The following is a 24,423-nucleotide window of genomic DNA, read 5'->3' as shown; positions in this document are numbered from 1 at the left end:
TGGGCATGATGGACCTATGGTTTGACTCCATAAATAGCAGTTCTTATGTTCTTTTATGCTCTTATGTTCTTATGATTTGGATCAGGCCCTAAATATTTAAAGATTTAAAGGGTTTCTGAGGCTCGCATTACAGTTTTCTAGTACATTCACTGCTGTCGCTATAGTTGTCACTTCTCTGTCTTGGATATTCAAGTGCTCTTCTCCCTTGTCCAAATCTATCCCTTTCCTTTTGTTGCCTCAGGAACGGAGATAGGCAGCTTGAGGTACACAGGAATGTGGAATATTTTAACCAGGGGCAGTTAGTGTCTAACCTCCTGCCAGTTGGAGGAGTCATGTTTGCTACTTATTGTTCCCTGGCAAGTTAGCAGGAAGAGGGTTCCAATGGATTAGATGGGGTGTATGTGGCAGGGCACTGAAGGCAATAAGTGTAGTTTCTATTAGGGGTGTGTGAAATGGGCCCTATTTGAGTTAGATTCAGAGTCAGCCCAAATCAGGAACAGTGATTTGACTTGTTGATTCAGATCACTGTTCCTGATTCAATTCGACTGAATCTGAATTCAAAGATTCGATGCTGATTCAGAGAATCCGTGATTCGTCCATAGATACAGCTTTAAATGTTTTGTCTACACACCTTGAGGTACCAGGTGCTGCTTGTGAATGCTAAGGTAGATGGAGAGTCCAACAGGACAAAGAGGGCTGGCAGTGAACCCAGAAGTGGACCGGAAGTATTTCTGGTCCACTTCCAGGTCTGCTGCCGAGCATACTGAGGAGCCTCTCGCACTTCTGTGGGACAATCCATGCACCCCAGCACCGCAGCATTCACAAGCTGCCTGCTACCTAGAAGTATGTAGAAAAAACATTTAAAGCTGTGTCTATGTCCAAATCACCAAATCTTTCCAAATCGATTCAGAGGGTTCTGATTTGATTCAGAGAGATTAAAGGGTCCTCTGATTCAATTCGGATTCAGCAATTCGGCCACTGAATTGGGCTGAATCTCCTCCAAATCGAATCAGGTACTGAAGCTTTGCACAGTCCTAGTTTCCATGAGCATGGATTTGCAAATGAACAAGGTAATTAGTTGAAATGCAGGCCCCCTAGTTAAGCAAAGAAACACCTCCCTGTTCTACTGTTGCTTGGAACCATTATTATGGGTTCTTTTCTTTTCCAGTCTCCTGGGGTTTGTCAACACCATGACCTTTGGACTGCCAGGGGTTCTCACTCTGGAACGCACCCTGCCCAGCAGCTTCTACCCATGCATGGAACCTGGAAATGTCCCATGCAGGGGGACAGAGCTTCTCTGGAGATGTCCCATGCAGGCCTCAAACATGACATGAGGGGTGAAGTTATTTGCTGCTGTATTTCTAGGTCTGATAGAACGAGTGGGAGTGGATGAGGTGTGCCTGATACCATGTGCTCCTGGCATCACCAGTGATGCAGTGCAAACATAGAGACCAGTAACTTGAAGACTAGAAATTGAAATATATGAACAACCTGCAACTTGGTCCCAAGTACTGCAACTGCATATACTAAGATATTCTGGCTATCACAGGCAGTGCTCTTGTGTGACAAAGAATAGTTCCTTGTGATTAAAAACATACATCATTCATCAACTGAAAGAGAAATTAACATTTAGACCTGATGACTCTGCCCATTCCAAAGGGAGTTTTATTGGCACATGGAGATTTAGTTTGAGAGCATCTTGGAGAAGCTGGACCTGGGGCTACTTATTTTTTCTAATGACCCACAAAAAAATAAAAATAAATAAAGCATATGTACCCTTTACTGCTCTTTTCTGTACCAATATCCCCAAAATTACTTCTTCAACTTTGTCTGTTGGGTTGAAAAAAAGATGTATTAAAATCTTTTCACCTCGGTTTAGGAATGCTGCATCTCCAATTCCAGTCAGAGTGCCAGTGTCAATGGCTCTCCAAAGATGACTGCTGACCTCTTGGGAAAAGAGGTGAATTAAGACCTGATGTTTTAGCAACAACACAAGCAGAAGCAGACTGTTTTGTGCAAAGGTTACTCTTCTAAAAGTGTCCTTCTGCATCATGAAAGAGCTAGTAGGGATACAGCATTTTTTTCCTGTGAAGCTCAGTTTTAGCATAACAAGGGTGCCAATATGGGCTGATGTCAAACCAAGGACACTGTCCTCCATCCCTCCCAAGTCAACTGTGGTGTGGTGGGGTGGCATGGTGCAGCTTTGGTATTACTATTTAGGCAGCTAAGGGAGTCAATGACCCATTCATTTGTTCTTCACTTCATGGGGGTTAACAATCATGCCCCTTTTTTAATGGTCATTCCACTAACCCAGCAAACCTATTTTAGGGTAATTTTGCTGTCTACTAGGACTTCCTATTTTACAGATCATGCTGCTCTGCCTCCCTGATAGACTGCGTCCCATGCTGCACCTGGGAACGCTTGTTTTAATTTTCACTGTCCAGCCAGAACTGGCCTCTGAAATCTGGAACTGTCCCAGGCAGATCAGGCTGTATGGTTATCCTAAGAATAACTAGTGTAGTCTGAAGCCTGAGAGAAGATAACATAAGTTATTCCAGCCCTAGTTTGAAGCTTATGGGATCAAGATCATTTGAGAGTTCAAATGTTAGGAGTTTTTTAGTTTTGTATTATCTCTCTGTCTGTGTTTTCCACTTTTGGCTCCAGTGCCTCAATACCATAAAGATGGACTTTAGTGGACTATGTACATGAGTTATTCTTTCAGGATGTTCATTGTATGGAATTAGGTTCCTGTCACTGTGAGGACTGTACCTACAATAAGATTCTGTATTGTGTGAATCTGTCTCCCCCTGTCCTGAAGAATACGGGACAAGGGACAATCAGGGAAGCAGCACTGGTCCAGCCCAGGAATAAAGCAGTTGGCCCAGGAATGGCTGATAGAGCCACCTACCTGGTGGAGACAGTGTCAGCTGCATTGGAGGAGCAGCAGCCAAAATCCATGCCATCCTGTGCTGGGTGCAGGTGAGGGGGCAGCTGGCCACTGTTGGTATAAGCGGAAGCCCCATGCCAACTCCAGCTGAAAGCCAGCATGCCATGGAGAACCAGGAGCCAGATGAGAGCCTGCATGCCAGGAGGAGCTGGCCCACTGGAAAAGGCCTGCATGCCAGGGAGAGCTGCCAGTCAGCTAAGAGCTGGCACACCAGGGAGAGCCAGGTCACCAGCGAAAGCATGCAAGCTGAAGATAGCTTGCTTGGAGGTGAAGGCTGGCTGAATGCAAGGAGCCAGCCATAGAGAGAGTGCTGAACAAAACTGCCAGAAGTCCGGGCAGTTGGAGGAGTGACCAGCAATAGGGGTATTAGAGAGAGATCCCCAGACAGAGGAGAACAAAGGCAGAGTCTCAGGATCCTGAGTGAGGGCTCTGGAAGTGAGAGCAACTAACTGTGAATGGAGGAATGTTGAAGTTCCAAACACATTATGTTTTTCAATTATAAGTTTGTTGTGCTATTGAGGATTGGACTGACCATTTGGAGCTATTGACCCTTGGTCTCTGGGAGGGGACTTCTGTTTCATTTTGAGAACTTTCATTTTGCTGATGTCTAAAACACCTGGTTGGTGAAAGGACAGGGCATAAGGGGAGGTAGGAGCCTTAAGAAGATGACCACTCATCTCGCCTGAGCAATATGGACTGATTGGGAGCCTTCTGTTCGGTGAACTTAAACCAAGTTGTGATGGGCAGGAACAAAAAGATGACACACGGGTGTAGACACAGGAAAAGTCTCATTGGTCATTAATGAAGCCCCAGTCAGCTGGGAGAAAGACTTTCACACCCACAGCTGTTCAATGCTAATTGTGTGTTGTGTACGTTTATTTCTGAAACAATCCAACGGGCTTTTGGAATTTGGGTCAGAATTAATCATAAAGTCAATGTATGCTCCATGTGAGGGAATTGTTTTGACTTGTGGCACACTCCACCCATCTACTTCTCCTCAGTGCATCAGGCCTAGAAATGTCTTCCACTGTTTTTTATTACACCCTATTGGCCAGTTCAGTTATAGTGGACCTTAGCACTTTGGACAAGGGATGTTGCTTTGGCAACTAAAGGATGCTTCTGGTCCACATGGAACTGTATTTTTCTGAGGCCACTGAAAATAAGTAAATTTCTGTTCTTTGTACAGCTCTAGGTTACAGCTGACAGTGCTTCTGCTCTGACAGACCACAGAGAATAATCGGTTTTTACACCACTTCTTCTGGTCTATAGTGTGTTAATAAGGAAAGTTGCTTGTATCCAGAAATATAAATAAATAAGCTGGAAGGATTGTTCAGAACAGAGTTTTCCTTTGGTGACATGAAATATGCTGGGAAATGTTGATGTGCATTTGTGCACTGAACACTTCTTCAAACAAGACGTGCCCCCCCCATAGTGTAATGTCAATTACACCCATTTAAACATGCCATCTGTCCAGGCCGTGAGTCTGTAGCCCATCTGAGCTTGTAGCCACCTCACATGAAGGGTGGCCAGGCTCAGATGGTCACCTCCCACACAAGCTTTCCAGTTGAGTCTCCCTGACAAATGGGACAAGACTGTTGGAAACATAGAAGCTATTCCAGCCCTGAAGTGGCCTCACCTCTTCTGAGGCTTGAGGACCAGTTATCTTCCCGTTCTCCTCTGAAGCTTTCTTGCACTCACTTAGACTAATGGACAGGAATTTACAGACTTTGACAAGATCTCTGCTGAAGTCAATGACTTTAACTTCAGTGGTGCAGGATAGCATGGTATGCCAGAGTACGGTGGGGTGCAGGAGGAAGTATTTTAATGTCTGAAAGACCAATTTAAAATTCCTCAGTGGAAAGTGCAACACCCTACCAAGGCAAAGAATCTTTAGTGTAATGTGTAGCCCAACAGACCCTTCTGTCTCTTGCTCATATGCATAGCTGCAAGTGATTCAGAGAAGGAATAATATGCCTTCTTGAGCCAATGTGGTATAAAATATCTTTATATTAGAAAGTGTATATTTTATTGGGTTTGCATCGTATTAGTGTCATATGAGAACTTGATTTCAATATAACAATATGAAAGTGCACATGTAATTTCACTTTTGTATCACATTAATACTAAACTACTGTACATGGTAGTAATATTAAACTAATGTGACAGAGTAATACAAGGGTAAGATGATATAAAATTATTAATATTATAGAAAGTTATTCATGCCATGCAGAGGACTCTAAAGAACAATTTGATTAAACTTCCTTGTTCCTTTCTCTGCTCTAGCTAAGATACTTTGATCATAGGTTGAATCTGATGAACAAATTTAGATTGGTTAATTTCCATTCCATAGCCTCTTGTTAGCTCATGAAATGGCTTCAGCTGAGTTCACTGGTGCCAGGGATAGTACTTCATACAATGTCCAGTTTTGAGGAAAGAAGTTGAAGTATGGGAAGGGATGTGAAATCAAATATGAAGTGAATTGCAGAATTTTGGTAAACAGGTCCTTTTTCACATGCCTGTTCTCTGTTGTCAAGTTTAAAGGGCATGTAAAACTTCAGCGAACCAGGCCATACATCTTTAATGATGTGAATTGCTTCTTAAACACAACAAGGTAGCAAGTTGCAACTACTAGCAAAAATGGCCAGGTACAGTGTAGAAAAGTAACCCTTTCACAATAGGTAGCAGTTTGACTCAAAAAGCCACAGTGCATTTATTTTAACTCTGCAAAATTCAGGATCCTGATTAGGCAAAATAGGAACTACATTATATCAAGACATGCATTTCCCCTTTTTAATCAGATCACTGAAGACTGCCAACAACAATATATTGTATATGGGGAGCCAGCCTTTACGCAAAATTAAATGAAAATTTATAGGGCTGTAGTCTTCAGAATAGTCTTTCTTTTGTGGCTTTTGGGTTAGTATATTATTTGTCAGATTTTTATAAGAACATTATTGCTTTAAGAAAAAAATTTAAACCCTGAGAAATTACTCTCAGTCTAACGAGTTCTTTTCCACTGACTACAGACATCATTAGGGGATGGCTATAGCCTGAGGCTGTGCATGAACTTTTTCTTCTAACTGTACACTTTATGTATAATTTAGCTTTCTTGCCTAAATTATTCAAGCAAATAGTGAGTGAAAATAATGGAGTTCACTGAAACCTTCCAGAGGATTAAAATAAAACAGTTTTTTACGTTGATTTGAATTTTTAAGCTTTTTAATCATGGATTTCAAATGGAATACGCATGTCTTCAGCTCTTCTTAGCCTGTCCCCCGTGCCTTTTTTCAGTAAAAGAAAAGAAAAGAGGAACCAGCTTCAGCAAATATCCCATTAATTCATTAATGTTGCTGATGACTATTAGAGGTAGAAGTTACAGTAGCTGAGCAAAACCTATAGACACAAAAAATGCATTCAGCAAGTATTGAACTGCACACTGCACTTCTCTTACTTCCTTTAATGTGGCCAATTGGTGTGTTACATTACATAGTTTATTCCTCAGAAACAAATACTGCTTGGTGACTAAGTTTGAAAATTCTAATAGGATTCACAAACAGTAAAACCCAAGCCCTAAAATGTAATAAAAAAGTGTATTCCTTTATGTGACAACATTAAAAAAAGAAAGAAAAATAATGTTAGGAATAACATTCTTATCTCAAAATTATATTCTTACCTATACAACATTAAGGAGCAGCTGCTCAGCTGATCTGAATTTTATAGCCTCATTGAAGTCCGTGAAGTCCAGATGAAGATCTGGCCCTTAATATTTATGGCTTGCACCAGTCTTCTGCATTCTTGTTCATGTGATTATCATGTGCCCACTCACGATTATGACTGATGCTGCTATTAATATTGTCTTGGCCATTTTGACTCTGGATATGTTCTTCCTATAATGAAAAATCATTCTCTATAAATTAATAAATCTTACAAATACCTACAACTTAATTCTATAGAGTTCACCGGTTTGGGCAACTTGTGATTTTGTTGAAGTTATTTCAGAATGAAAGTATGATTATTATTGCATATAAGCTGGAGAAAGAGCAAATATAATTGTAGTTCCTAGTTACATAAACAGTGAGGGGAGGAAGGGGTCAAGTTTCCACTGCAGGTTACAAAGAACAATATTGCAGTTTGGGCTCAGCTGTCTCTGGCTGCCCCAGGAGCAGGGGCTGATAGGAGAGCTCCAGAGCCACTCCTGCCTGCTCCAGCTGGGCTTCACATGGTTCTGGGCTCATCCAGGGACAGCGGCAAGGGCAGCAGCAGCAAGCAGGTCCCTACTCTCTGCCTGGTCCCCCTGCAATGTTCCTGCAGTCCTTGGAAGCTGGCACAGGGGAAGTGAATCCATCCACTGCTGTCACTGTGTCTAGCCAAGCCTGGCTTTGTGCACAGTATGGCCAGAGTAGGGCAGAAGCATCTCCCTGCCTTTGGGTCAGCTGAAGACAGAGGCATTGGCAGGCAGGGGAGGAGTGGTATGGGGGGGGTGCTGCTGAGCACAGAGGGGAAAGCAGGGGGAAGAGAAATTCCTACCTGCTTGAGGGACTTAAGGTCTTCCACTGCTGCTCTTGTGGCACAGTCTGCCCACCCTAGTGTGGGAGAAGCAGGGGGAGGAGGCTGGGAGCCAGGTTTGGGTTGGAAGTATGGTGAAATAGTATTTATTTGTGTTATTTCTGATATTTACTAGCAGGACTGGTATAAAATGTTACAAAAACAGCCATTTCTAATCAAATCCTGACGCACACAAAATTGAAACAGACAAATCAAGGAAAGGTAGAGGTAGAAGGGACTTCCAGAGGTCATCTGATCTACACACCTGCTCAAGGTAAGAATGTTCCTGTCTAAACTATCCTAGGCACATGTTTTTCTAACCTGCACTTAAATAAAATATAGAAATTCGCCAAACTTTTCCTCTGAAAAGAAATTCACCAAACTTTCACCCAAAGAAGTTCACCAAACTTTCCCTCTGAAACAGTTTATTTCAATATGGACAAAGTTGTAAGTCAGGTTTTTTTTAATGGTGCTGGTATGCTGCTTCTAACCCTTTAGATTAGCATTGTTAAATAAGGTAAATTAGATATATTCTAGTTAGTTGCCTGTAATTTGAGGGCCAAGTGCCTGAGTATCATTACAATCCATTATACTTTCACACCTGAGCTGGCTGCCCAGGCTATCTTAGTATGATTGCATGCCTCAGAGTCAAGCTGAAATCTGTCTTCTGATCCCAGTTTTACCCCTCCTGTGTATTTCATTACATAATCTGACACAGTTAAGAGCTAGTATGTAAAGAATTTCAGATGATAGGTAGTAATCACAGGTTTATTTCATGTTTAATTATAACAGTAACAGTAAAGCTTACCTAAACATTTAGATTTTATTACTACTTTTAAAGATAGAACTTTCATTCTCATGAAAGCACATGATGCTTTTCTCACCTATCATATATTAAATTCAGCTTTCAGTTAAAATCTCCTTTAAGTAGCAGATATTTCTTTCATTTTTCAAGGTCAGATTATGCATTTCTTGATTGATGTCAATCACCTGTGCAAAAATATATGTACCAGGGCTGGCAGCACAAATCAATGGCTTTCAACAAATCAGTGACTTTCAATTTGATCCTGTATCATTCACCAGCTTGTGCACTTGCAGTTTTGTGGGAGTTCTTTTAGAAGGATGCTCTGGTGCTTACTGTGATTGCAATACTTGTGTGCAAGCTGGGGAAAAAAGCATATAGTTGCATGAAATATTATAAAGACAGGGTGTATCCTGCCTCTGCTACACATTTGTCAGGTCACTGTCCAGTGTCTAGTGTTGCATGAACATCAGAAATTCATTTACTATTGCACAAATTTCATTAATCTTTCCCTTTCTGCCTAACACACTTTTTATTGTGACCATAAGCAAACTAGGGCACTAATTCTCTGTAAGCAGCATTTCACAAGCTTAAGTTTGACTGCTCTCAGCCCTCAGGAATGTAAAATAAATTTGTCTTAAGATGAAACAAGAAGGAAATAAAGAACTGGAAAAGATAATGTTCAAGGCACTATCCCGAATAGCTCTGTTAATTAGCCAGAAAGAACTAGATTGTGAAATCCTTTGACAGCATGACATTCTTTTCCCACTAAATTAATGTTCACCACAAAGTCCAAGACAACATCAAATGTGAGAATTCCCCTCCAAGTGTACTTCAGCATATCAGATATCCACAGGCACACACAAAACCTCTTCTCTCTGTGTTAGAAAATTAAAATATTCAGTTGAGCCAAAGTGACTTTTTTCAGAGTACCTCCATCTCCTTTCTTTTCTTCTTACGCATTTCTCAATGGGTGTATACTTTTTAACTTGCTTTGTTAATTGCTAGTTTTAAGCTGTTCCAGTGATTCATGGTAATATGTGATTTGGCCTCTTTTATGTGGTATTATACTCAGTCCTCACCCATCAGCTCAACTTCCTGGTACTTCAAGTATCCCTGAGTGTTGTAAACTATTATGAGGCATAAAATATCCATGTTTTTTTCATCTGTGTTCCTTGAAAGAATTTTTCAGCCCAGCCATATGAGGCTTCCATGAAGCTTTGCATGAAGTTCTTTTGTCCACAAAAATGTCACTTTGGCCCTCTGTACAGAGAAATGCAGCTGTGTGCCCAAGGCTTCTCCACTCTGCTCACATAGAAGTTACAGGATAATAGTTCTCTTTTACAAACCATTATTTTCCAATTGATTTTTAGAGGCATTTCCAGACATTAGGCAGAACCTTGCATCAGGAAAGGAGAAGGAAGATCATATAGCTCTGCCCAAATACCATGTGGACATGATGAAATATACTTACTTTTACATCCAGCAAATGGAATTTTTATGTCACTCTGAGCCTCTGTCACTTTTACTCAGGGACGGATTAATGATAGAGCTGATGAGGCCATGGCCCCAACCCCCCAAATGGTATGGAACCCTGGCCTCTCATATTATCACATAGGGCAGACTGTGGCTTTTAACCAGAGGCCTGTGCTAGAGACAATGTAAGGCCATAATAGAGAGCTCTGGGAGCGCAAGTTCCCCCTAGAACACAGTTGGAACAAACTTGAGTATCTTTAGGGATGCTTCCTCTCTGTGGAAGTGTCTACATGTGCAATTAATGTACATGAATAAACTTCAGAGTTTATTGCACTGTTTGAATGTGTGCCTGGGAGCAATAAACTCTGAAACAATAAGCTCTGGAGTTTATTCACATGCAGCATGTTGAGCCAGGTCGGAACAGCCTCAGCTGGCAGGGGGCCTTGGGGTTCAGCCTGCCAGCCCAGGGCGGCTGCTCCCAGCTCAATGTACTGTGGAGGGGCTGGCTGGAGCATGAGGGTGCATCAGTGCAGGGCTAACCGGTAGGCAGCCCCTGCACTGAAGCACCCTTGTGTCCCGGCCAGCCAGAGCAGGTCTATGCATGTGCTGCTGCAGAGTTTTTTACTCCACAGCAGGATGGTACTTGTATTTACAAGTACCATCCTGCTGTGGAGTAAATTTGTTTACTGTGGCCTAACAGAGTTGCACAGGTAAAGGCATGACATTTACTATGCAGCTAATTAGTCCACTGCCCGGTAAATGTCTCATGTAGATGTGCCCTGTGTGATGCAGGTCTGTGAGGGTGTGTGTGTGTGTGCGCGCGCATGTGCCAGAAAGAAATTGTTAGTTATGGGGAGGGGAGGAAGGGGAAGGTCCATGGACTTGCCTGTTCCCTGAAGTAGCTGTGATTTTCTCTGGCTACAGAGCAATAATGAGTTAAGTGCAGACAACTCTTTGACCTGTTAACTTCTTATGTTAGGGTCATTAAATATTGATATTTCCCTCAAATACCATGGGGCTTAGAGACTCCTCTACACTCAGGGACCTATGCAACCCATTCTGTCTGTATTAGCTTTTTATCTGTTCCTTTTACCAATTCACAATGGTCTTCCTTGTTTTCAGCACTCTCCAAAAACTTCCCCACCCCTCTAACCTGGAATCTACCTGCTCCCTTCTCTTTTAGACTTTTCCTCCAGGCTTCATCTCTTCACAGCTCCCTCATTGTTCCACAGCTTTGCCTGGGGTGGGAGGGGAGCGGGCATGGGGAGTGAAAAGTCCTTGTTAGCATGTATTGTCTGATCTATCTCTCCAGTCTAGAATATCCCTCCATTATGCAGTGGAACTGGGTGCTTTTTTTTTTTCAACGAATAGTGAACTCACTGAAGAATGTAGTGAAACTATTCCTGAAACGATAGATAAATTTAGGTCAAATCTCCTGAATACTATTGTCTGGAAGAAAAATGGGGGGAGAGGGCAGCTTAGAATTTAACAAAACCACCTGAAGGGGTGATGTCCCTTTTTTAGCCAGTAGATCAGAGAGATATTGAGAATCCCAACCGCATTCTGCAAGCCAGATCCAGCCAACAGAGCTGTGTCATTCAGCCTATCAAGCTCTTGGAGGGGCCAGGAATTCAGAGACAGGGCAAGCAGGTACAGGGCCTGCTGCTGAATTCTGGGCTATGGAGCATTTTAGCAGCAGCAGGGGCAGTGGTGGCTTTGTTAACTTCCATGGCTCCCTAATGCTTCTCACCCCGTCACTGAAGGTTGGTCCAGATCCAGCCTGTGAGATGCCATGTGATCCAGATACAGCCTGGTGGGGCCTGGATCTATAGGTAAGGTTCTCTTGTGAGAGATGTATATTCCAATCCCATTTAGGCAGTATAGGGAATTAAACCCAGGTCACCCACATCTGGGAGGTCACCCACATCAGTGCTCAAAACATTGACCTGTTACATAAAAGGGTGGCAGGGATGTGAAAATCAAGCAATCCTGCATTTCCTTTGCTTGTCTTATAAATGCCCAAAATGAAATGCTTAATTTCAGTTCCAATTAAACATTTCATTCAAAATGAAATGAATTTTTTAAGGGAGCTTTTTTTTTTGTTTTGCTTGGCAAGAAAAATATGAACATATTTCAATATGACTGAATTAAGCAACTTTTTTAACTTTGATTTTTCTGTTCAGCAACAAGTCTCTTAGGGCCTTGTTATGAAGTAATTTTGGACAGGTCTTAGAGCTCTTAACACCTGGATTGTCCACACATTAACACTTGAATCTAGTTTTAAGCACTCATTAGCCAGCTCAAAGTTATGCCACTCCAGTGTGGGATTAACTGTGATCCATGTTAGCAAGCTCACAAAGGTGTGGACTCTCTAGGCCCCACCTTCATGTAAACCCCAACTGCCCCCCCACTCCTGCTGGCTTGGATCAGGCCCACGGGCCCCCCCCATCCTCCTCAGCACCCCAGATCCCTGCTTACTGCCCTCTGCCCGGTTTACTTGTGGCTGCCTGTACTGTCTGTCTGAGGGGAGCAGGTAAGGAAGGGTTTATTTGTCTGTTTGGCTTCTGCTGCTGCTGTTGCTGCTCTCTGGGCACGATCAGCCCAGAGAAGAGCAGCAGCTTGGCAGTGGTGCCCAAGCAGGGTGGTTAACCCTTCCCTGCCTGCTCCCCTGGGACAGACAGCACAGGCAGCCACAAGTAAGTGGGGGTGGGTAGGGAGGAGCCCTGGAGTTGGAGCCAAACCAGGGAAACTCTAGGGGGCAGGGGGGAAGCCTGGAATAAGAAGGGTGGGGGGGATTCTTACCTCTCAGTCCTGCAGGCCCCTGCTGGTCTGAACGTGCAACTGCTCCAGACTCAAGCTAGCACTAACACTGATCAACTTCTGTGCTGCTCACCATAACATATAATAAGGCCATTATTCTCTACAAATTTTGTCCCAGTTCAGTCTTCCTTTGGTTTTTAACTTCTTTATGTCTCTTCCTGAAAAGCATTTTGTGGTGCTATGTTTGAAGGTTACCAAATAAAAATAAATGAAGTTCAAGTGTTTTTGCTTCTGGATAGCTTCCTCAAACATCCATTTTTTAATCAATTCCTAGTTTCCTCTTCAGATGCCTATAAGTATCCAGAAACTGTCAAAATCCAAACCAGTCTTTTCAATTTAGCATTGCAAAATGTTTTAGCTTTGGCATGTTTAGTTTGTGGGTCTAGTTTCTGGGAAACTCAGGCTGTTGACAAGCAAACATTCTGGAATATAGTAAATTTAAATAAGGGCTTGTCTTCCCTCATGCAAAAGCTGCACTGATTTAAGTAAAATAGTTTTTTTTCTTCAATCAATTTAATTAAACTAAAGGAAACTTGTGTGGGAACTATTAACTTGATTTAACCCTGGTTTTTATCAATTTCGCTTAGATCAGCATGAAATTGACTTGAAGTAAATTGATGTAAGATAGCTTAAATGATATTAAGAGTAGTCACTAAAGGTTGTATTGGTTTAACTAAATTCATTAACTTTCCCTCCCTCCCCCCGCAGCCTTAAAACAGTGCAATGTTGTGTGTAGACACTTGAATATTTCCAAAGTTGTCTGAGCGTTCATTGTTGTTGCTGAAGGAGAGGCAGGAGAATAAGAGTTGAAGATGAAGAAACTAGAAAGCAGTTCTTTCCGACTGTGATATGGGTTTTCCTTTGGTTGCCAAACAATCTCTCTTCTTGTTCACAACAGCTGAATCTGCAGTGTCATTACATACCAGACAGTGACAAGCTAATATCTAGAATTTTGGGAGGGGCTGAAGGAACTGTAAAACATGGGAGATGAAGGGAGAAAAAAGACTGCTCTCTTCTTGTTTGGCCTGATTATCTGAAAGTTAACACAGTTGTGAAGTTGTATAGCCTGAAGTATTTTCAGGTGCTCTTAAATGTTTTTCAGATTCGATTTAATTTTCAAAAAAAAATTAGTAGTTTGATATTGATGGGGATTGGTAGATGAGGAAACAAGAGTCCTCTATGCACTAGGGCTGTGTGAAACAGCACTGTTTTGTTTCAACTTCTGTTTCACCATTTTGACAGGACAGGGTTTCGCTTCGATTTTTGTTTTTGAAAGCACTGTTCCTTTGTGTTTCGTCAAAACTGTTTCGTTGTTTCAATGCTGTTTCAACGTTTCGCCCATAGACTATAATGGGGAAGCACAAAACTGCCTATAACTTTGTCATTTTTTGGCAGATTTGGATGAAAACAGTAGGGACAGTAGCCCCTTCTGAGGGCATGAAGCCTGCCAAGTTTCAAGAAGCTGGTGCAGGGTTTTCTGGGAAACTGCACCTCAAAGTCTTGAAAGCAAAACTTGTGTCACTTGTAAGTGTGAAGGCACAGGGGAGTGAAAAATGCAGACATGGTATCCCCTGTTGAGACCATGAAGCCTGCCAGATTTCAAGGAGATAGGTTCAGGTGTTTCTGGGAAACTGCACCTCTGGCTGCTGACAAGCAAAACTCACGACATGGGTGACACTATGTGTGTGTTAAAGTGCACCCGCACTGGCACTGGGGCCTCTACATGACATGGTAGTGTGCCCCAATGAGGTCTCCTCCTCCCCTACAGCCTCATCTTGGTTCACCACTTTAAATAACAACAGGAAAAATAATAACTTAGTGAGGAGCAGCACAGTAGCACCAGGAGCATCTCAGGCAGCCAAACTGTGACAGAGCCTTTCTTTCCTTTCCTGCAGGAGCTTCTTCTCCAGTGAGTGTGTTAAAGTGTACCCTCACTGTATACTTTCACCCTTTTTCCCCGTCCTTTTCCTTACTTTCTGTTTCCCTGCAGGCAAGCCCAGCTTCAGCTTTGAAACTCAAAATGTTTCAAAACTTTCAAAACATTTCGACTGCCCTCGTTTTGTTTCGAGGCTGTTTCGAAGCCCTTTGTTTCTTTTCAATTTCACTGTTTCGGCTCGAAACAAGTTGAAAGGAAACAGCCGGTGAAAATTCGCACAGCCCTGCTATGCACCCTTGGAACTGCCATGGCATAAGTAGCACTGTGCAGGCTTTCCGAAGTGGCTTCATTTGAAGTAAGCCTACCCTAAACTGGAGAGGTCATTTAAAAAAAAAAGGAAGTAATTTGGTTTCTGTGTCCATTTAGTCATTTGCCTCTTTGCTGAGACTGTCAAGGGTGCCAGAAATTGTCAACCAGGATACTGAGTTTTAGAGCGGAATTTGACTCGTGTGTGTGAAAGAATTCAGTGAAAAGCGTTGGATGGTAACCATTTTTGCAGAATCATTATGAAGGAAAAATGCATCATTCCTCAATACTAGCTGACACAACAGGGAATCTTGTATTTTTGCAATTGAACAAGACAGGATGGATAACAATAACGCTTAGCATTCATTTACAGTTCTTTTCATTTACGAAGGGTTTCATAAAACAGGTGCAAGGATGAACACAGAAATGGTGAGACTGAAGCATTTCTTCATTATGTGTGAATTGTCTGACAGCAAATGAATGAATGGAATCAAGTTGCCAGGGTTGGTTCTCATAAACATGCAGAGGAATGGATCATATGCATTTGTTTTCCACACGTGCATTTCCAGGGAAAAGTCATTCATCTTGGACAAGTGTTGGTGATGCTCTCTGATATTTGAACGCTGATAATAGCTACCCAATGAGAATAGACTGTAACCAGAGGACATAGCAGTGACCCACTGGTCATAGATATGGTACTTATGTCTTCTCCTCCTCCTCCCTGATATATAAGTTTTCATGCCTTTTCCCACTGGAACCATTTTGCACTTAAGTGGTATTTAAAAATATCAACATCATTCAATAGCCTGCTATCTTCCTTCTGACTGAGACATCCAGCAGACAGTGCAAATGGCATGATGCATGTATTCTCTGTGAAAAAGTCTGCCATATGGCTAACTTTGTATTATATTAACTATGTATCAAATGCTGCCACATTAGGCAGCATTTTTCACTCATTTTATGTTTACTTTGCACTGATATCAGTGAAGAAACAGTGCAAGACAGTGAAGACACAGGTCCATTGCTTAAAACAGGGAAAGTGATGCTGGTTAAAAAATAATGGGAATTCTCTGCAGTTGTAAAGAGGGTCTCTTTTCTGTGCCCTCTACTCTATTGTTTAGCTTTTCTGTACTTTCTGCCTGATAGAGGGCTCTTTGAAGTGATATTTTAGGAACAGATTTTTGAGGCACAACTTTACTACTCTTCTTTCTGCCATTTAGATGGACTGATTTATTTACCTACCTACCTTACCTCTAATTTTAAAGTTCTTGCCTGATGAGTTCTTGCATCTTTGCCAGGTAACCTATCAGTTTCTTTTTAATAAATTACAGATTTTATGCTACTTCCTGTAATTATTATTACTATGCTTTTTATTTGTATTGCAACAGGAAAACATGGGGCAGGATACCATTATGCTTAGCACAGAGTCTCAACATTTCCCACTTTGCTTAACAGAAATTAAGGCAGGGTAAAGAAAAAGTGTCCACTGTAGCTCTATATTATTCATTAGTCCTAATTTTTTCAGGCTGGCAACTTGCACCATTATTGCACTGTTTTTCAAGAAACTCCTTCAACAGATGATATCCTAGGGACACTGGAAATGCAAGCAACAGCACTGGCACTATACCAGGGAAACTCATGAGCAAATTTTTTAACCAGGAACCCTCAGAGCCATGAGAATGGCTATAGCCATTTCATTGTCATTTCTTTTCTGATTCCATTTCCTCTTTGTCATTATGTGTCAGATTTGAAACTGACCTGGGTTTCAGACTGGTAGTCTATGGCAGTGAGTTGGAGCTATAGCTGTAGAATGCATTATATGTACAAAAAGAAAATGTGTGAAAAATTGAAACGCACGGGTTGTATTGGAAGCTTGTTGTGGCAGCTTTTGCTCATATCTTGTGATAGTTAATGCAGCATGTTGTAATGCACTACAATGAAATTAGTCCAACATGTTTGAATGTGACATTTAAAAAAAAATGTTAAAATTATATTTCTTCTATTCTCTTTGTGTAAAGGGAATGCTAGTTTGCTGCAAGGCTGTAGAATAGTAGCAAGCAATACCCACTTTAAAGCTACCACCACACAATCCATTTCTCATTCTTCTTTTGTTTGTGTTAAGGACATTTGTGATGCAAATTGCAATGTTGGGTCACAGGAACAGATCCAAGTATCATTTTACCCTAGTGGTGATATAGAAAAGTTCCATTCAGTTTTGAACATTGAAAAATCAATGCTTACAATATATCCAGAGATAAATGGAAATGAAACCTGGAAAGATGGATACAAACTATGTCAGGGAAATTACTTTTGAGCCAGAGGAGGACTAGTTAAACTAAAGTCTGGGACTAGTTGGTATTAGTAGTCAAAATTAGCTATTTTGTTAGTAAGACCAGATGGACTATGTGGAAATCAGGGTTCATGTGTAATATATTATTCCCAGGTACAAAAGTACTTTAAATTTTCAGCTTATCTTTAATATGAGCTACAGTCTGATGAATAATTTATAAAATTGGATTGAATGAAAATTGCCCTGTGAATATCTGCTGTCTGTTAGTCAAGCTTTACTGATTAGATGCCATTGGTCAGTTAAGTTACTTGATATTTTTTCTGTTCCCTAATTGTCTGGTGTAGCACAAGCAGTTTTACTGTGAATATGTGTAAACTGGAATTTAACATTTTTTGTTGTGGCAAATAAAAATTTGAAATGTATTTTCCAAGAAATTTTGTGCTAGTAAAACTTGATCAGATCCTTATCAGGAGAAAGAAAATGAGAGTAAGCATAGCTGAAGCAAACTCATTAAAAAAATAAAGTGACTATTCTTAGAAATGTTGTTTCAGTAGTCACCCATTTCTGGTAATCACTATGATTTTTACAAGAGGCATTCTAAGCCCCAACTCTTTAAATTGAACAAGGAAGTAATTAAGTGTGTAGATACCCTTAATTTGCCTGCATGTAAATTAAAGCTAGATGCCAGTTTAACTTAGGTACGGTCATTCTCTAAATGCTTTTATAGATTTTTTGTACGATCAAGAGTAAGAGCAGCCAGTGAATTTGATAAGAAGTGGAACATCATTGTTTTTGGCTGATTTTACTATTTTGTGCATAATGAAGGGGTTTCCACTTGTGAGCAGCAAAGGGATGTAATGAATCACAAAAGTACATAATTTATTGTAAAATGTATTCTGCACATATTTCAGAGTGAATTTCATGGAAAATGAATGTGAGTTGTATTTCTATGAATCAGTCTCTCAGAATATTTCCTTAGAAACAGCTTGTTCTACACTTTATAAAGGAGCTGCAACATTTATAGTACACCATTGAATTAACATTTTGTGGTTAAAATGCAGTCTGAGAAATTAAAATGATATTTGAAACATAAATCCTGCGTGCTAACAACTATCGTTATAAAAGCCAGCCAGAATCAACAGACATTGCTTGTTTTCTGCAAGGCTCTTTCTGGAGACCAGTTCTCAAAAAACATCTGTGCAAATGCAGGGGGAAAAAAAGCCCCAACAGGAATAGAAGCCATCAGTGGTTAGGTGTGTTATAAATACATTATTACTTCATTGTAATGGCATACAGGCCTTGGCTAGACTGCTAAATGACCTCACTAGCTGTCAGCTCTTGAGTTACTCCCAGTGAATGAGCATTCAAGATCCCAAGTCTGCACTGGTTCTGTAAGTAACAAGTAAACAGAGAGAAAGAATAGTAAAGGAATCCACAGGTTATTTGTCAATCATGTCGTGAGAAGAAGTAGGAAACCTTTGTGCCTGATTCACTGAGAAATGGGAGATCCCATTTCAAAAGATCTCCCTCTTGCAAACTAAACTGGCAGAAGGTGACAACTTTCATATTCACTTGCTAGGATTTTCACATGATTTTGTGCTACTGCTTGTAAGTAGAAGCAATTTCATGTTCAGTTATCTACCCATTGTAAGTTCATATTTATTGGTTATTCTTTAATACCAATTATATTTATATTTATGTTCAACAGAATCTAGCGATATTGGGTGCCTAATTTGAGGAATTTTAGAGGCCACTTAATTGCAGAAAACACTACAAATCAATCTTTGTGAAAATGAAGCCTCTTTAAGCTATCTCAGGGTGTGCACAGTAATGGGGAACCTGGGGCTCTTTAAGGAGAAAGCAGAGAGTTCCCCAGATGGAGGGTTGGGGGAGCTGGCTGCATGAGAATAGGCAGCTGGGGGGTCAGAGGCTATGAGTGCCCAGTGCAGAGCTAGCTGCTCTACAATCAAATGGTAGCATAGAGCCTGGCTTAAGAAGCAAGGGTGTTGCTAGAACAGCAATTGTAAACTGCCATGGAGACCAGCTGTCAGGCCCTAATGAGAAAGGCCTGTGGGGAGCCACCTGGCCAGAAGGGCCAGAGCTTAGGAGGCATATAAGCCCAGGGCCTGGACCAAGGCAGGTGGCCTGGCCCTGCAAGCCACAGGGAGAAGGCGTCCTATTCAGGAAGTCTGCTGGAGAGTCCATGGCTGACTCCTGGGCTGGCCAGGGAATGCAAGTAAGGCACTGAAGGCTTGTAGGGAAATATGACCCAGGACAATGGAGAAGTTTGTTATATAGTCAGTGGTCTTAGAGCAGGGGTGGGGAAAATATAGCCCATGGTAGACTCCATTTCCCAGCATGCCCTGTGGTAGAGGCTCCTTCTGGCTACTGCTGGACCCAGCCTGGGCACCCCAGCCCATCTGCCCCACACTGACCACTGGGAGCATGACTGGGGAGCTGGGATGGGGCCATGGCTGACAGCAAGATGGGCAGGTGGAACTAGGGAGACCCCAGGATCTTGGGGCAGTGACAGCATGGAGCTGGGGAAGAGCTGCAATCTGCTTCCCACATGCCACTGCAATGAGCATGGGTTCCATGGGCTGGGGCATGCAGGGAGCAGATCAATACTCTGCCCCAGCCCCATGCTGTCAACACCCCAGGATCCCAGCCTCAGCCCTGGAGCAGCTCCCTGCCCAGCCACGCACCTTGTCCACGTGGCTTCCAGTCATCTCCATGGAGACCCTGGGATCACAGGGCCAGGGCTGGGGCCAAGGCAGAACCCTGGTTCTGTGGCCCCATGCTGTCACATCCCCACACTGTCACAGACATGTGATCCTGGGGTCTCCATGGGGACCAGCTAAGAGTCATGCGGGCTGGGGCTGCTGGGAAATGGAGTCTGGCTGTGAACTGGATCCACCCTTTTGCTACTCACCTCTGGCATAGAGTCTATAGTTGTAGCCAGTGTGATCATGTTTTCATTTAAGTTCAGACTGGTGGACCAGGTTGGGATTATCAGGGGTAGATAAGATCCCAGTGTTACCCGAGGGGCACACAGTTGCTTTGGGACCTCTTAGGGGCTGGGCTCAAGGCACTGACAGGTGGAAACCAAGAAGGCATTAGGGCCTAGGCCATAGAAGGCCATAGCTTGAGAGGAGCAAAAACCAGAATCAGGGCCAGGGGGCCCAAAGCCCAGGAGAGACATGAAGCCCAAGAGTGGTGGAGACTAGGGCCATGGGGCCTACAGCCCAAGAAGGACAAAAACCAGTACCAGGGCCAGGGGCAGTGAAAGGGGTGGGAAACCCAAGAGGGGTGAAGACCAGAGCCAGGGGGCCCATATCTGAGAATGGGAGAAATCAGAGCCCAAGAGTACAAGATAAGGGGGTGGAACTCAGAAGCCAGGTCCAGTGCAATGGGTCTAGGCACAGTGACCAGAAAGAGTCGAGGGGTGGAAGCCAGGAAAGCTGAGGCCCCAACAAGGGCGTGAAAGCCTAGAGAGGCCTTACCTGAGAGTCATTAACTGAAAACATCTGTGAGGCATGGGCATGGCTGTAGGGGAGAAGGGTGGCCATGAATAGCCCTTAAGACAACAGGTACTCTGGGCCCGGACAGGCTAGACAGCATCACCTAGTACTTGAGGGGCAGATTGAGACCAGTGGGGTCCAGGAGGGACCTGCTGATTGGCAGACAGACAGACAAGGGGCTCACTCTAGGACCCTAGGGCAGCCTCCCCTTTCACAAATCAACTCATTACATCAAGGCGTGACAGACAAGCCAAAAGGAAGGAGACCCAGGGAGCTGGAATAGAGATAGCAGCTGCATGGCCACCAGGGGGTGTCACGGCCACCCTGGGGTGCAGTCCTGCTACAGGAACCCAGAAATACTCATCGCTATTGAAAATTTAATCCGTAGTCTTATTTCTGAGATTCAAAAAGGAGCTTAGCCACAATTTAGGGAAATTACAGAAGATGTGATGTAACAAGAGAAGGTAAAGTCAGCTGAAGTTAATGGGAGTTTTGTATGGACAGATGAGATTAATTCTGTTTGTTACATCAGTATCTATGGGACAACCACAAATAGGGCTAAATGGTACTATGCACTATACAAACACAAAGTAGTAGTCAGTCTTTGGCCCTGAAAGCTCATAAACTAAATAAGACAGCCAGAGGATAGGGTGCAGGGAGGAGCACACAAACAGAGTGACCAATGCAGTGGCAGCAAAGCTCATGAAAGTGCCATCCTTTTTGCCTTTCCTTTGTAAAAAAAAAAATGTAAATTGCATCTATTAGTTGATAATAGGAGGGGTTGGCTAGATGGATAAGGCAAATGGAAGAAAGAGAAGGAAGAGATTAGACAGCGAAGGAAGGGTGGGAAAGGTTGAAGCTAACAGCCAATCAGCACAGGGAATGGAGGGGTTAGTGTGAGAACTGTATCCATGTTGCCCGTGTTCGTTAACTACTGCTTGAATTACTTCTACACCCACCCAAAATGGCTTTGGTCCCTGGATGGATTTTCATGCAGCTTCTTGCCCAGGACTGGGTCCTAGTAGCCTCATGGATTTGACTGGTGGTGGCAGGGGTGATTCAAGCTAAATCAATTTTACTAGTGAAATGGTACCTGCTAGAAAGACTTTCTGTGGCTGCTCGGTACAGAGTACAGAATCAAACCTCAAACCTACAGGGGAGCATTAGGGACAGAATATCTTCCATACTGAATCAGACCATTGTCTTCAACAGTGGCAAGTAGTGGATGCTTTAGAAGAGGAGAATTAGAAACAGCATACAATACATTCCTGCATTCAGCTCTCCTGTACCACTGTTCAGGTGTTTGCAGTGGAGTACTAATATAATCACTCAGAGACAAAAGGAAGCTAGGGAGTGACCAAAAGAAAAGAGGGACAAAACAGAAGAAAATGACCAAAGGTTGGTGATGGTTTCGGTGGTTGCCCCAGGTGTCTTCATAGGCTTAATCTTAGTGCCTGTATTAATTCAACATTCTTCAGAAATGCCCCCAGCAGCCAATAGCTGTTTCCACTGAAGCCAATGGTAAAACTCCCAATGATTTTAAAGGGAGGTGAGTATGATCAAGACTGAGCACTTCTGAAAAATTGCACCCTCCTTAAAAGAATAGTCTTTCATAAGAACATTACTGCCTTTGCTCAGTGAACCAAGAAAGTATATCTGCACATGTGCTGTCTTCATTCAATACATTTCACTGGCCAAGTCCATTAGTACACACCAGGCATTTTGCAGTACAAGAGCTGTGCAAAGCAGTCAGAATATAGTGATGATTCTGTGCCTCTCCTTGTATTGCGTTAGCTGTCTGGCTTTGATGATATTTAGGCAGAGATCACTTTCTTGTTCTTCCTGGACAGGGCTGAGTGCATAGTTGGCTCACAAGAACAAAATAATAATTACTAATAAAAAGTCCTGTATTACTCAGCTACCCATACTAGAGTGGGCATGGAATGAGAACATCAAAGATCTCATGTGCTGCTTGATGTTACTGTAAGGTTAAACTGTGTCTTTGTTACCAGTCTCTAATCTTACTGGGAACAAAACTGTGACTTTTTGATACGTCTCAGTTTCCTTCTGCTCCAGTGGTTTCAGGAGGAAAAAACAGAGTTACTTGTATCTGCCTGGCTTAGTTTGGCCTTCTAGCACGGCAATACTAGTCATTATATATCAGGGTAGAGCCAAGCCTCCTTCCACTCTTGCCTCTGTCCCCTCTACTCCAAGTCCACTTGCATGGGTTGGGGAACATTGGATCCCTGGGGCAGTGGTTCCCAAGCTTTTTAGGTTCAGGGAACCCCTTGTTAGACTCAAGACTCCCCTCAGAAAATGGCAGCTCTTGACTTTCACTCAGTTTTTGACCATTGAAAATATAATAGAGTAATTCTTCCGTTGCAAAGAACTCAGGAAGACTACAATAGTTCAGAATACTTTTGACACTATGGATTCCTATTTGAAATCTCTGGGTTTATCTTGTGCATCATGGTGTTTGCACACCAAATAGAGGATTACACATGACACCAGCTTTAAAAGGGTCTTAAATCACTGCTTAGGGTACATCCAGATGAGCAGGAATGTGTGGTATGTGATGCTACAAAGCCATCTGTGGCACCATACCCTGCACACACCACACATGCAGGCATTCCCTGAGCTGCTAATTTGCAGTGCAGCTGGGGAGGGAGTGGAGGGTAGGTACTGGGAGATCCCGGTGTCAAAAAAAAGTGTGCCTAATAAAAAGGGCAGCACACATGGCTGCAGTGTACACCGCCCAAAACCAGAGCTTGGCTACATGGAAGCAAGCTCTGGCTGCCAGCCAGGCTCCCTGATGCAGGATCACCATGGCTGCAGCCCCTGGAGGCCCCAAGGACTGCAGGTAAAGCTGCTGAGGACAGCCCAAATGCTGGTCCCAGCCTTTCCTATCCCACCCAGGGGAACAAGCCGCATACCAAAGCATGTGTACATGGGCATTCCATGGGCATCCCGCGGGGATGTGCCCCTAGGGTTTGAGCCCTACTTTGGGAGCTGGGCCATACATTGTGGCACAGATCAGGCTTTTTACCAATATATATCCAGGGCAGAGCTGTGGCCCCAATTCATTTGACACTTCATATAAGTTTGAGCACTAGGGAAACCTAGCATGTGTTGGAACAGACTCAATTAATTAGCATGCTCCAGCAGCCTTGGTATCTCATGTATTCAGTGTTGAATGAGTTTTTGTTAAAGCACCTCACCACCATTTTGAAGTGTGGGACGCTGAATACACAAATGCTGCAAGTGCTTTAATTAGTGGCTCCCAAGAGCTTGTCTCATTAAAGTGCCAACCTCCCACCCCAGAGCACATGTAAAGACACGCTAGGATATGGTTAAGTGTGCTCACAGAGGTTCAGAGTCTAGAATAGTATATTTTATCTTGGAGATATTTCTCACAACTTTGTGAAACCATTACAGAAGATTATGAAAAAAGTCACAAGAGACTTGTCAGGGTTTTATTACCATTTTTATACGCACTATGGCTCAAATATGTATCACTAGGAAGACATTAGATAATTTTGCTATCAGGTAAATCAATGTGGCCAAAATCCATAGTAAAAAAAAAATAGCTCTTTGTAGCAGCAATTTTTGGAGAGGATTACCCTGTAATAAACAGACTCAGCAGGAATTTCAGCAATGGTTTGATGTGCAGGGTACATCAGAAATGGCCTACTTCTGGTTTCCTTACATGGGAAAACAATGCCAGCTTGTGTGGATGTAACAGACAGGCTGCTAGCTACACACACCATGTTTTACATTCTATTTTTAAATGTGCTCTTTGCTTACTTCATGTATGATACTGTATGTCTAAAAATCAGTCAG

Source organism: Gavialis gangeticus, unplaced genomic scaffold (genome assembly GCF_001723915.1).
Source record: "Gavialis gangeticus isolate Ggan-Ray unplaced genomic scaffold, GavGan_comp1, whole genome shotgun sequence".
Taxonomy (NCBI): Eukaryota; Metazoa; Chordata; order Crocodylia; family Gavialidae; genus Gavialis; species Gavialis gangeticus.
The sequence above is the reverse complement of the archived record's forward strand: the minus strand, read 5'-3'. Positions refer to the sequence as shown.